Source organism: Zootoca vivipara, chromosome 1, assembly GCF_965207765.1.
Source record: "Zootoca vivipara chromosome 1, rZooViv2.hap1.1, whole genome shotgun sequence".
Classification (NCBI taxonomy): domain Eukaryota; kingdom Metazoa; phylum Chordata; class Lepidosauria; order Squamata; family Lacertidae; genus Zootoca; species Zootoca vivipara.
In genome coordinates this window covers 20,194,486-20,206,705 of record NC_142582.1, presented here as the reverse complement: position 1 = coordinate 20,206,705, position 12,220 = coordinate 20,194,486, and positions in this window count along the sequence as shown.

Below are 12,220 nucleotides of genomic sequence, written 5' to 3'. Positions count from 1 at the left end.
CTACTTAAGGAATGCTAGACCTAGGCTGAAATAATAATAATAATAATAATAATAATAATAATAATAATAATAATAATAATTTTTTTATTTATACCCCGCCCATCTGGCTGGGTTTCCCCAGCCACTCTGGGCGGCTTCCAACAGACACATTAAAATACACTAATTTCTTAAACATTAAAAGCCTCCCTGAACAGGGCTGCCTTCAGATGTCTTCTAAAAGTCTGGTAGTTGTTTTCCTCTTTGACATCTGTTGGGAGGGCATTCCACAGGGCAGGCGCCACCACCGTGAAGGCCCTCTTGTCTAGGTCCCTGCAACTTTGCTTCTCGCAATGAGGGAACCGCCAGAAGGCCCTCGGTGCTGGACCTCAGTGTCCGGGCAGAATGATGGAGGTGGAGATGCTCCTTCAGGTATACTAGACCAAGGCCATTTAGGGCTTTAAAGGTCAGCACCAACACTTTGAATTGTGCTCGGAAACGTACTGGGAGCCTTCATAATCAGTAATAACCAGCACCTTGGACTGAGCCCAGATTAACTGGCAGCACTGGAGTAATCAGTTTTTTCTCCATCTTAGCCCAATTGTGAGCCTCTGAGCTCTCCAGCTTTTGCCAGAATAGTGTTTAGAGTTTATACCTACATTGCTGCATACAGGAAAGGCACCGATTGTCCACTTTATGTTCCGGGCGTAGGATTCATGGAGGCAACGAAAGCATTGAAAAGTATGTTTGAAAAACTGTAAGGGTAACCATTTTGTAGAAATCTAATCCGCAGAATAGTCATTTTGTTTACCAACCTCGCTCGGGAATCGTCCAATTGCCGTGTTGGCTAATTAGGGGCTATAATGACCATTAGTGTTCCTGTTTTCCAACTGCGTATTTAATAATTCAAATCATTAAATGGTGGCAACTGGATACCCATGATTATTCTGTGGTCACAAGGAGCTCATAGATGATATGAATAGTTGCTAGGTTGTCCATACTTTCCCAGATTAGAAGGCGGCAACTCTGTTCCAGTGTTGTCTTAACTGAGAGCCATGATCTCATGGGCTGAAATCCAGAGGCGTTCATCGGCCAGCGGGGTAGACACCATTGGCACAATGGAGACTCCGAAACCTGCTTTGGAGGGTTGGAAAAACGTCTGGAGCAGATCTACTGTGAAAGGAGGGCTAAGAAGGGGAGGATTGGGAGGGGAAGCCCTATTGCAGGGTTACATGTCTGCTCCGATGACATGTTTCCCTTTATTCCCAGTGGTTTTCTAAAGGTCGGAGCTGTGCCTAGCAATTAAGACATAAACCCCATTAAATCCATTGCGTGTGTAGGATTGCAGCCCATATGAATAACAACCAAATGATGACAACCTCCAGAGTGGCAGTCACATTTATCTCTTGCAGCAAAGCAATGAAGAGTCTTGCGGCACCTTAAAGACTAAGATTTATTATGGCATAAGATTTTGTGGGCAAGGTCTACTGCATCAGGCACCAGAAGCATACTGGTGTGTACTTGAGTTGAGAGAAAAGCATTTGGTCTCATAGGCATCCGCAGTAATTTTGACAGGGGAGTATGAGTAGTAGTGTAAGTACTCCTTTTTTTCCTTCCAGTTGCTAAATAAGAAATAGCTAGTACAGTGGTACCTCCGGTTACGAACTTAGTTTGTTCTGGAGGTCCATTCTTAAGCCGAAACTGTCTTAACATGAGGCACGCTTTCACTAATGGGGCCTCCTGTTGCTGCTGCGCCGCCGGCGCGCGACTTCCGCTCACATCCTGGGGCCATAGCTGCCAAGTATCCCGTATCCGCCGGGAAAACCCCTTTTTTCTTACCGTTTCCCGGCGGTCTCCCGTTTGGCGGAAAATCCCAGCATTGTCCCTTTAATTTGCTTCTTCCCAGCGGCCATTTTTCTGGTGCCGCTTTGCCCTTCTATGGGCACCAGAAAATGGCGGCACCGGCGTCGGAAGTCGCTTCCGCGCATGACCGGAAGTTGCGTGACGCGACTTCCGGTTGCGGTTTGCCCTTCTATGGGCATCAGAAAATGGCGGCGCCGGCGTCGGAAGTCGGTTTTACGTGTTTCCGGTCATGCGCGGAAGCGACTTCCGGCGCTGGCGCCGCCATTTTCTGGTGCCCATAGAAGGGCGACGCGCCACCGGAAGTTGCGTCACACAACTTCCGGTTATGCGCGCGCTGCCGATCCCGGATCTTTACAATCCGGACTTGGCAGCTATGCCTGGGGCAAAGTTCACAGCTAGGGGCATCTACTTCCAGGTTAGCGGAGCTTGTTACCCAAAGCATTCGTAAGGAGGACAGTACATAACCCGAGGTTCCACTGTGTTAGAAAGCAGAGCTATTATTTCTGGTAGATCTAGTGACTGACCAGTTGTGAGGCCTGAGTAGACCTGGCCTCTGGGAAACTTGTATCCAAGGTCATACCCTCCATTGTTTATCTATGGTTAGACTTGCTCGCCACCCGCAGTTAGACTTGGCATCTAGACAACAACCAAGATTCACCTAACAAATTGCAGCAGTAGAAGCCCTGCTTTCAGGGGCTTCTGATACAGGGCTTCTCCCTCCTCTCCTTTGCCTTCACCCCTCAAAAAATGGCTCTGGAGAGGGGATCTGGAGAACCTGGACCTGGAGAACATTCTTGCACAGGCAGGATGTCTACAATAGCACAATGTTGAATTCATTCATCCTCTTTCCACTCGCCTCTGCAACCCTCCAGTTACTCCTATTAAGCCTTACCCACCTGTTGAACTTGTCCGGTGAGGGCAGGGCGGAGTTAAGGATCCAGCCCATTGGCTGGATCCAGTTCCTGATCCTTGCTTTAAGCAGTTTGGGGCCTGGTAATCTGAAGGGCCACCTGCACTCATAGGCCCTTGCTTGGTTAAAGAAGCTTCACTTGCAGGCCAGCCACCAAGGTAAATTAGACTGGCAGGCATAAGAGATGTAATCTTTTTGTTGGTGGCCTCATATTCGTGGAATTCTCTCTCAAAGGATGTATGTTTGGCTCCTTCCTCATCTGCTTTCAAATGGGCCTCAAAGACCTTCATCATTGCAACCTGCTTTTTTTTGCTAAAGCTGCCAGGCTGGACAGCAAATTGTTGTTGTTTCTGTATTTTAAAGCACGCTAAATTGCCTAATCTGGTTTATCTGCACTGGGGTGCACCTTACCTGCTGCATAATTCATGTTTTATGGTTTTGACTGAGAGCCACATTGACAGGCCTTTTGCTCTGAAAGGAAGGCATTTAAAAATACTGAACATCAAAAAAATGTTCAGTATTGCATTTTGCAACAAATAAAAACCATGGCTTGTATGCTCCTGGTGTCCCTCAGCTGACAGAATGCCTTTTGAACTAGTGGAAGTTTCTGTCAAGGAGGTGATTTTTGAATATTCCTTCTCCCCCTTCAGCCCCATAGCCCCACACCCCAAAGCAGATTTTCAAGGGACCCACGTGGGGCGAAATATTCCTGCATTGCAGGAGGTTGGACTAGACAATCCTCGTGGTCCCTCCCAACTTGTTATGTACTGAGCTGAATAATAGAACAATAGGATCCCGAATCAGCAGTCTGATTGGTCCGCAGCAGCCACCCAATCCAACTCCAGGTGGAAGTGAATCTGCAACCTGATTGGCCTGCAGGAGCAGCCAATCAGGCGGCTGGCAGAAGTGAATCCGCAACCGGATTGGCCTGCAGGAGCAGCCAATCAGGCTGCTGGCAGAAGTCAATCCACAAACTGATTGGCCCACAGGTGTAGCCCTGAAGTAGCCAATCACGCAAAGCCCATTGTGTAAATAATGTATATAAGCTGATGGTTTGGGGAAAAGGGCATTCTTCTTCTCCTTGATGACTACGAGCTGAATAAAGAGCATGAAATTCACTCTCGACTCCGAGTATATTTCACAACTATTCTGTGATTCTAAGCCTGGGACACAGAGGACAGCAGGAAGGAAGTGTTTTGCCAAAATTGCCTCCCTCTCCATGATGCTGGAAAAAAAAGCACCTGTTGAATCAAATAACTTCTTTCATCGGTGGAGGGGAACCCCATTTAGATACAGGCCAATAGTTTTATTTTTCACGTTTCTCTTTCTCTACGTGTGTAGATATAGAGATGGAACATCCATGAAAGATTATGATGGTTCTATTTCTAGGGTCTGTCCGATTTGGACTTCACCAAAATGAATGAGGTGACAGAGGTCTGCCCAACAGCAGCTGGCTGAAGTCCACACATTTCATGCAGGTCAATTAACAGGTGTTTGACCTACGGAGGCCAATTTCTTTGGCTGCCTCTCGGAATAAAAAGCGAGTCTTGGAAAAGAGGAGGAGCGAAGGCCAAGATGCCCTCCTTCCCTCAAAACCACATACACACACACACCCACTTCAATAAAAGACTACATTTGTTACTCCTTAAGCTTATGGCAGTTTTTAAGGTGCCACAAGACTGTTGTGTTTGCTGCAACATATCTAACATGGCTGCCCCTCTAGAAACACGCAGTTGTGTACCTGTAACATTTATTGTGGTGCGCAGGTTGTGCTACAGAGCTGCCTATTTCTCTCTCTCCTATATAAACAGTTTTCTGCCTGTTATGTTGTGAGTGTGATTTCAGCTCTTCGTGAAGTCAGCTCAGAAGTGATTCAGCATACTAGCAAGGAACTGCTAGGAGTCAAGTATAACAAGAACAGTCTTCTTTATTGCAGTAGGAATCTTGACTGACTGGAGGGAAAGGGTGAGCTCCTTTTATACTCTCAGGAGCAGGGGTTGGGGAAAGGATACATTTAGATTTTGGCGGGAACCTATCAGAGTGAGGATCCAAATTGTGCTAACAAGTTAACCAATAGCAACTGTCCCCACACCCATTTGAATCGCCCAGGAGCGGGAAAGGTAGTTACAGGACTAGCAGAGAAACTCATGAACACAGATTAAACCAATACATAACACCCCTTCCCTCCTAGTGCGCGAAGCACTCAAAGTCCCTCAAGTAATTAGGTGGCCGGCGGTTCCGCTGGGGCCTCCTAGGAACAGGAGTGGCTGGAGTCTGCTGCACCGGAACTTGGGGTGACGGTGGTGTTGCAGGCAGGATGGGCGGTGGAGACACATCCCTGGCTGGGGGCAGCATCTCTGAGGAAGCGGGGATGCTGCTACCTTCTGGTGGAGGCATTTCCAAATCGCTGGAACTGGCCTGGGTAGGAGGCTGCAGGGATTCGGTGTCAGGCAGTGTTTCCTCTAGGTCGGCCGAGCTCCCATCACTTTGGGTACTGTTGGGGGCACGCCGACGCAGCTGGTCTATATGGCGTCGCATCACTCGACCGTCGTCCAGCGTAACGAAATACGAGACTGGACCACTGGCACGGGTGACAACACCTGGCACCCATGCCAGACCTCTGGCGTAGTTTCGTACCCAGACTAGCTCTTCTGGGGTGAGGTAGCGTGTGGTGTCCCTTTCGGGCTCTGGCTGAGCTCAAGCAGGACGGGACGGGTTTTTGTCCGGGTGTACAAAGTCCATGATGGTGACCAACCGACGGCCCATCAATAGTTCAGCGGGTGACTTGCCCGTGACAGTGCAGGGCGTGGCATGCTGCAAAAATAGCATCCGGGCAATTCGGGCTGCCCAGTCCCCCTCCAGCAGGCGAGCGATAGCCTCTTTTGCCGTCCGTACCATCCGCTCTGCCTGTCCATTAGACGATGGGTGGAACGGGGCCGACGTTGCCCCCCTAATGAAGTTGTCTGCCAGGAATGCCTTAAACTCCTGAGATACAAAGGCCATTCCATTATCCGACACGATAGTCTCAGGCAGACCGTGGGTTGCGAACAGCTGCCTCAACACCCGAATGACCGCAGCGGAGGTCATGCTGGGAACTACTGCCACTTCCAACCACTTTGAGTAGGCATCCACTACTACCAGGAATACTTTCCCTTGGTGGGGTCCCGCAAAGTCAATGTGCAGACGGCTCCAGGGAGTCCGTGCCTGCTCCCACCAGTGGACTGGTGCCCTTGGTACATCAGGTCTCACCTCCTGACATGAGGTGCATGTTCGTACCCATTTCTCAATGTCCTGGTCCATTCCAGGCCACCACACATAGCACCTAGCCAAGGATTTCATTCGGACCATACCTGGGTGCCCCATGTGGAGCGTGCCCAGCACCCTGTTCCTGAGGGGTTCTGGAATAATCACTCTGTCCCCCCACAGCAGACACCCCCGGTGCAGGGAGAGCTCATGCTGCCTGGTTTTGAATGCCCTGAAACACTCTGGCTGGGGACCCTCTGGCCATCCCCTCCCCACCCAAGCAAGGACACGGGCAAGGACGGGGTCTCTCATTGTTCGGGTGGCAATTTCGGGGGCCTTGACCGGAGGGCCCGGCAGCGCCTCTAGCATCATGACACACTCAGCAGGTGCAGGGTCCCTGTCGGAAATATGGGGCAAGGGCAAACGGCTTAGGGCATCCGCATGGCATAGATGTGTACCCTTTACATGACACAACTCATACTGATACCCATTTAAAAATATGGACCAACGTAGCATGCGAGGAGAGAGCATCTGAGGAGTCTGTTTGTGAGGGACGAACAACCCTAGCAGGGGCTTGTGATCAGTCTGAATGGTAAAAGGCCGACCATAGACATAATCATGGAATTTTTTAACACCTGCCACAATGGCCAGAGCCTCCTTGTCTATTTGAGCATAGTTGCGCTCTGTATCGGACAGAGTCCGTGAGTAAAACGAAATTGGCCTCTCTATCCCGTCAGGGTCCCTGTGACTAAGGACGGCCCCCAGACCATACTGTGATGCGTCACATGCCAACACCAGTGGCTTGGACTCGTCAAAATGGGTGAGAACACTCCGGTTCGAAAGCATACCCCTAAGCGCATCAAAAGCCCTCTGATGGACCTGGGTCCAACACCAACTACTTTTTTTTTCTAACAATCTGTGGAGGGGCTCCGCAATGGTCGCCTTATGAGGGAGAAAGGTGTGGTAAAAGTTGAGAAGGCCTAAGAAGGCCTGAAGTTCTGTTTTGTTCCCTGGCCGAGGGGCCTCCGCAATGGCCCTTGTTTTGGCTGCTGTGGGGTGGATGCCAGCTGCATCAATCTCGTACCCTAAAAAATCGACTTTGGGCACCCCAAAAACACACTTCTCCTTTTTAAGCTTAAGCCCCGCATCCTGCAATCTGATTAAAACAGCACGGACACGCTCAAGCAGGTCCTGAGCATTTTTCCCAGCGATAAGAACATCATCAAAATAGGGCAAGACCCCCGGAAGCCCTCGTAAGAGGCGCTCCATAAGCCCCTGAAAGATTCCCGGTGCCACACTGACCCCAAACTGGAGCCTTTTTACGCTAAATGCACCCTTGTGGGTGACAATGGTCTGAGCCTCAGCAGAGTGCTCTGACACTGGCAGTTGTTGGTATGCCTGAGCCAAGTCAAGCTTTGCAAATACCGTGCCCCCAGATAACGTGGCCAACAACTGAGAAACTACTGGAATAGGGTATGAATTGCCCCGTAACGCTTTGTTAATTGTACACTTGTAATCTGCGCATATGCGCACTTCCCCATTTGCCTTCAAGGGCGTGACAATCGGGGTCTCCCATCTGGCGGATTCAACAGGTTCTAATACCCCTTGGGCTACAAGTTTATCTAATTCAGCATCAATTTTTGGCTTAAGGGCGAAAGGAACTCGCCTGGGCTTAAGCCGGATGGGAGCAATACTTGGATCAAGGGCAAAATCAATAGGGGCCCCCTTGTAACACCCCAGGGATCCATCAAAAAGCATTGCAAACTCCTGGTACAAGACATCAAATTTTTCATTAGTCACTGTAACAGAATTAAGCCCCGAAATCCCCAGTCCCAATGCTGGAAACCAGTCCGTGCCCAACAGACTGGGACGGTTACCCTTAGCAATCACAAGCTTCAGTACGGCTGTCCTGGCTCTGAACTGTACCTTGACGGAGCACATTCCCAAAATTGAAATGCGGCCTGCCGTGTATGACTGCAGTGTGACTGGAAAAGTCTCCAATGAGGGAAACTTACCCCCCGGAAAGAAGGAGCGGGCAGTTCGGTCGGAGACCATGGAAAATCCTGACCCAGAGTCAACTTCCATGTCGCAGGGATGCCCTTCAATCTGGACCCGGATGGTTGTCTTCTCCTGTGCGGGGAAGGGTACGGTCTTCCCATTTATTACGGTGAGGTAGTTGCAGTCATCAACGAGGTGAGTGCTGGATGCAGATCTGCGGTGCGAAGATCTCGGGGACACTGCAGAATCAGAGGTGGCAGAACGACAGACCCTTGCAAGGTGGCCCAACCGGCCACATGCCCGGCACGTGACGTCACGGAAACGACAATTTTTCCTGTCGTGGTTTCCCCCACAGCCGGCACAAGCGGGGCGATGGTTTTTGGATGCAGTGGTGCTCTGGCGGACCAACTCAACCCCTTGCACGGGGCTCTGGTCTGGACTGGCTACAGGGTCTCCTGTGAAATGGGTGGTGTTCAACGGTGCTTTCGCTGGCTTGATTACGTCAGTGGACTCTTCCTTCTCTGTGGCTTCCGTGGCAATGGCTTCCTGCAGAGCGGAGGCAAGGGTGACCTCTTCTTTCGCGATGATGCGGCGGCGGGCCTTGCTGCTACTGAGGCCACAGACAAAACGGTCTCTCAGGCTTTCCTCGAGGTTGGAGAAGCCACAATGCTGTGCAAGCTTCCGGAGCTCAGCTAGAAACGTTGCCGCAGGCTCCCCTGCTTGCTGCTGCCGTTTGTAGAAATCGACCCGCCTGGACATCTTGGTTGCAGTCGGAGCCAAATGACTAGTCATTTTGGCTATGATGTCTCTCAAAGAGGCATCCTGTAGTTTAACTGGTGCCAGCAGTGCCTTTGCTAGCTCGAAGGTCTCTGGGCCACAACAACTGAGAAATGTGGCCCTCTTCTTGGCGGCGTCTGTAATACCCCTTGCTGTTGCATAGAACTCGAACCGCTCTGCATAATCTTCCCATTTGTGTGGAGAGCTGAGCTGGAAGGGTTCCAACACTCTGCCGGCCTCCATTCCGCGGCTGGTCAGGCTGACTGATGCTGGTCAGTGAGGGCTTGAGCGTGAACAGCAGTTTTCGTTACTCAACCCTCGAACTCGGAACCTGGGCCAAGGGAATGTCTCCTTGCAGCCTCAGAATTCCTATCCCATCCTCGTCGCCAGTTGTTATGTTGTGAGTGTGATTTCAGCTCTTCGTGAAGTCAGCTCAGAAGTGATTCAGCATACTAGCAAGGAACTGCTAGGAGTCAAGTATAACAAGAACAGTCTTCTTTATTGCAGTAGGAATCTTGACTGACTGGAGGGAAAGGGTGAGCTCCTTTTATACTCTCAGGAGCAGGGGTTGGGGAAAGGATACATTTAGATTTTGGCGGGAACCTATCAGAGTGAGGATCCAAATTGTGCTAACAAGTTAACCAATAGCAACTGTCCCCACACCCATTTGAATCGCCCAGGAGCGGGAAAGGTAGTTACAGGACTAGCAGAGAAACTCATGAACACAGATTAAACCAATACATAACACTGCCGGTTCTGTTTTCCCCCCTCCTGCTTTTCTCCTGTCCCCGTTCCCCCCCCCAGTGGGATTTACAATCTGTGACAAGTTCATCGAATGCTAGAGTGTATTACCTTTACGGTGCTGGGCGGGCAGCTGCCACAGCACAGCTGCTCCCACACTGCAAAGGTAATGTCAGGCTCCAGGCTCTTGGAAGAAATGCAAGGTAGATCTCCCCCCAACGCTGAAATCATCCCTGCTAGAAAACGTGACAGTGCTGGCCTGGGTTAGAGCCACACTTACTGCATGTGGTCCAGGGCTCCTCAATGCTACCTGACTGAGCCATGTGGGAAGGAGCAGGATTGGCTGCAATTGCCCCTGTGCTGCAAAGGTAACACAAGAAAAGGTAGAAAATGGGCAGTGTCAGTCGGGGAATTTTAAAGCCGGAACTCAGGGGAACCCTTCCCTTTTAAAGGTAGGTCCTGAAAGACCTACATTGGCTCCCAGTACGTTTCCAAGCACGATTCAAAGTGTTGGTGCTGACCTTTAAAGTCCTAAATGGGCTTGGTCCAGTATACCTGAAGGTGTGTCTCCACCCCCATCGTTCTGCCCGGACACTGAGATTCAGCGCTGAGGGCCTTCTGGCGGTTCCCTCGCTACGAGAAGCCAAGTTACAGGGAACCAGGCAGAGGGCCTTCTCAGTAGTGGCACCCGCCCTGTGGAATGCCCTCCTACCAGAGGTCAAAGAGATAAACAACTACCTGACATTTAGAAAACATCTGAAGGCAGCCCTGTTTAGGGAAGTTTTTAATGTGTCACATTTTAATGTATTTGAAATCTTTGTTGGAAGCCACCCAGAGCCAGATGGGTGGGGTACAAACAAACAAAGAAATTATTATTATTATTAAAATTAAATAATTCTTTTTGTGTGCGTCGGGGGACAGGGGGATGGGGCTGGAACAGATATACACCCAATGCCTGAGCCAAAAATTCACCCATATTTGTAATCAATAAACAACAAACAACTTTCCTGGTGAGTTCCCCCCTCCCCCCTCCCGAAAAAAGCACTAGCATAGTTCTAACTACATTTTAAAATTCTCTTTTAGTTTCCTGGGGGGACGACGACGCAGGGGTACGCATACCCCCTAAACATTCTGTGAATCTAAGTTTGGCCTCATTGAGGGGCAGTTATTTCAAGATGAGTAGGAAAATGAGAGTACCCCTAAACATTTTTTAAAGGAAAAAAACCTGCTTTTAGGTATGTTTGCTTTTGGAATGCACCAAACAAAATTAGCACAAAAGAGAGAAGGCTGGGCTGGACCTGCCCTACCCCTCATGATATGCACATTTTCTACTTCCTGCACACTCCCTCCAACAGTAACAAAAAATAGCACCACCTCCTGCAGAATAATAATAATAATTATTAATTTGCCTGTATTAATTTGTTTTTAAAAATGAGCATACAACAAACATACATTTAACACTATTACAAGATTTGAAAAGAAAAAAGAAAAAAAGAAATTCAAAAAGAGGACAAGAGAAAAATAGTAAAAAAAGGAAAAAAAAGTACATAGGTAAAGTATAAAAAAATCTACATTGACACAGCTTTTCAATCTCCATATATATATACAATCTGTACCTTTATGCTATTAACTTCCAATTATTCTCCCTGTAACCTATATATTTACATCACTTTATCGCACCGTTTTATATTTCTGCTTGTTAATTTTTTTTACATTTTTTGTATCTTTAATTTTAAATCCCATGTTGATATATAGGATTGTAGCAGCAAGAGTTCTGGTCACTAGAAATTGGAAAAGCAAAAATATACCCAGCATAACAGATTGGCAAACTTTAATGTTAGAGTACCTACAGTTAGCGAAAACTACGGGAAGAATAAGAGGACAATCGAAACAAAAAACACATAAGGAATGGAGGATGTTCATTCTGGCTTTCATGATATCGCTGCTGAAACAGACATACGGTAAAAAGGAATGGGTGTAAGTGCCTGTGGAATTTTAAGGGACCGGCTTATATTTGGGTATTGTCTTCTCTCTCTCTCTCTCTCTCTCTCTCTCTCTCTCTCTCTCTCTCTCTCTCTCTCTCTCTCTCTCCCCAATTGAATTTTAAAGGGAGCCAGTGTGGTGTAGTGGTTAAGAGCGGCAGACTCGTAATCTGGGGAACTGGGTTTGCTTCCCCGCTCCTCCACATGCAGCTGCTGGGTGACCTTGGGCTAGTCACACTTCTCTGAAGTCTCTCAGCCCCACCCACCTCACAGAGTGTTTGTAGGGGGGGAGGAAGGGAAAAGGAGATTGTTAGCTGCTTTGAGACTCCTTCGGGTAATGATAAAGTGGGATATCAAATCCAAACTCTTCTCTTAAAGGTGCGGCTTATATTCGGGTGCGGTTTATATTCGGGCCTATACGGTATTTCAACTCTGCTGGATTTACTTGAGATTGGTAAGCTATGTATTTGTCTATACTGATTCTTGAAGTAGTCAATAAACATTATCCATTCCTCCTTATATTCCTTATCTTCGTTTTCTCTTATCCTCTTCGTTAGACCAGCCAGTTCAGCATATTCAAACATTTTACGCAGCCATTCATCACTATCCTTGTTCTCCACCTTTGTGCCAATAAGGTTCTGGCTGCAGCAGTGGCGTATAGTAGTAAACTCTTTTGGGTTTTTTTGGGACCACCGTTGTTACCATTCCCAAGAGGAAAGTTTTTAAAAGT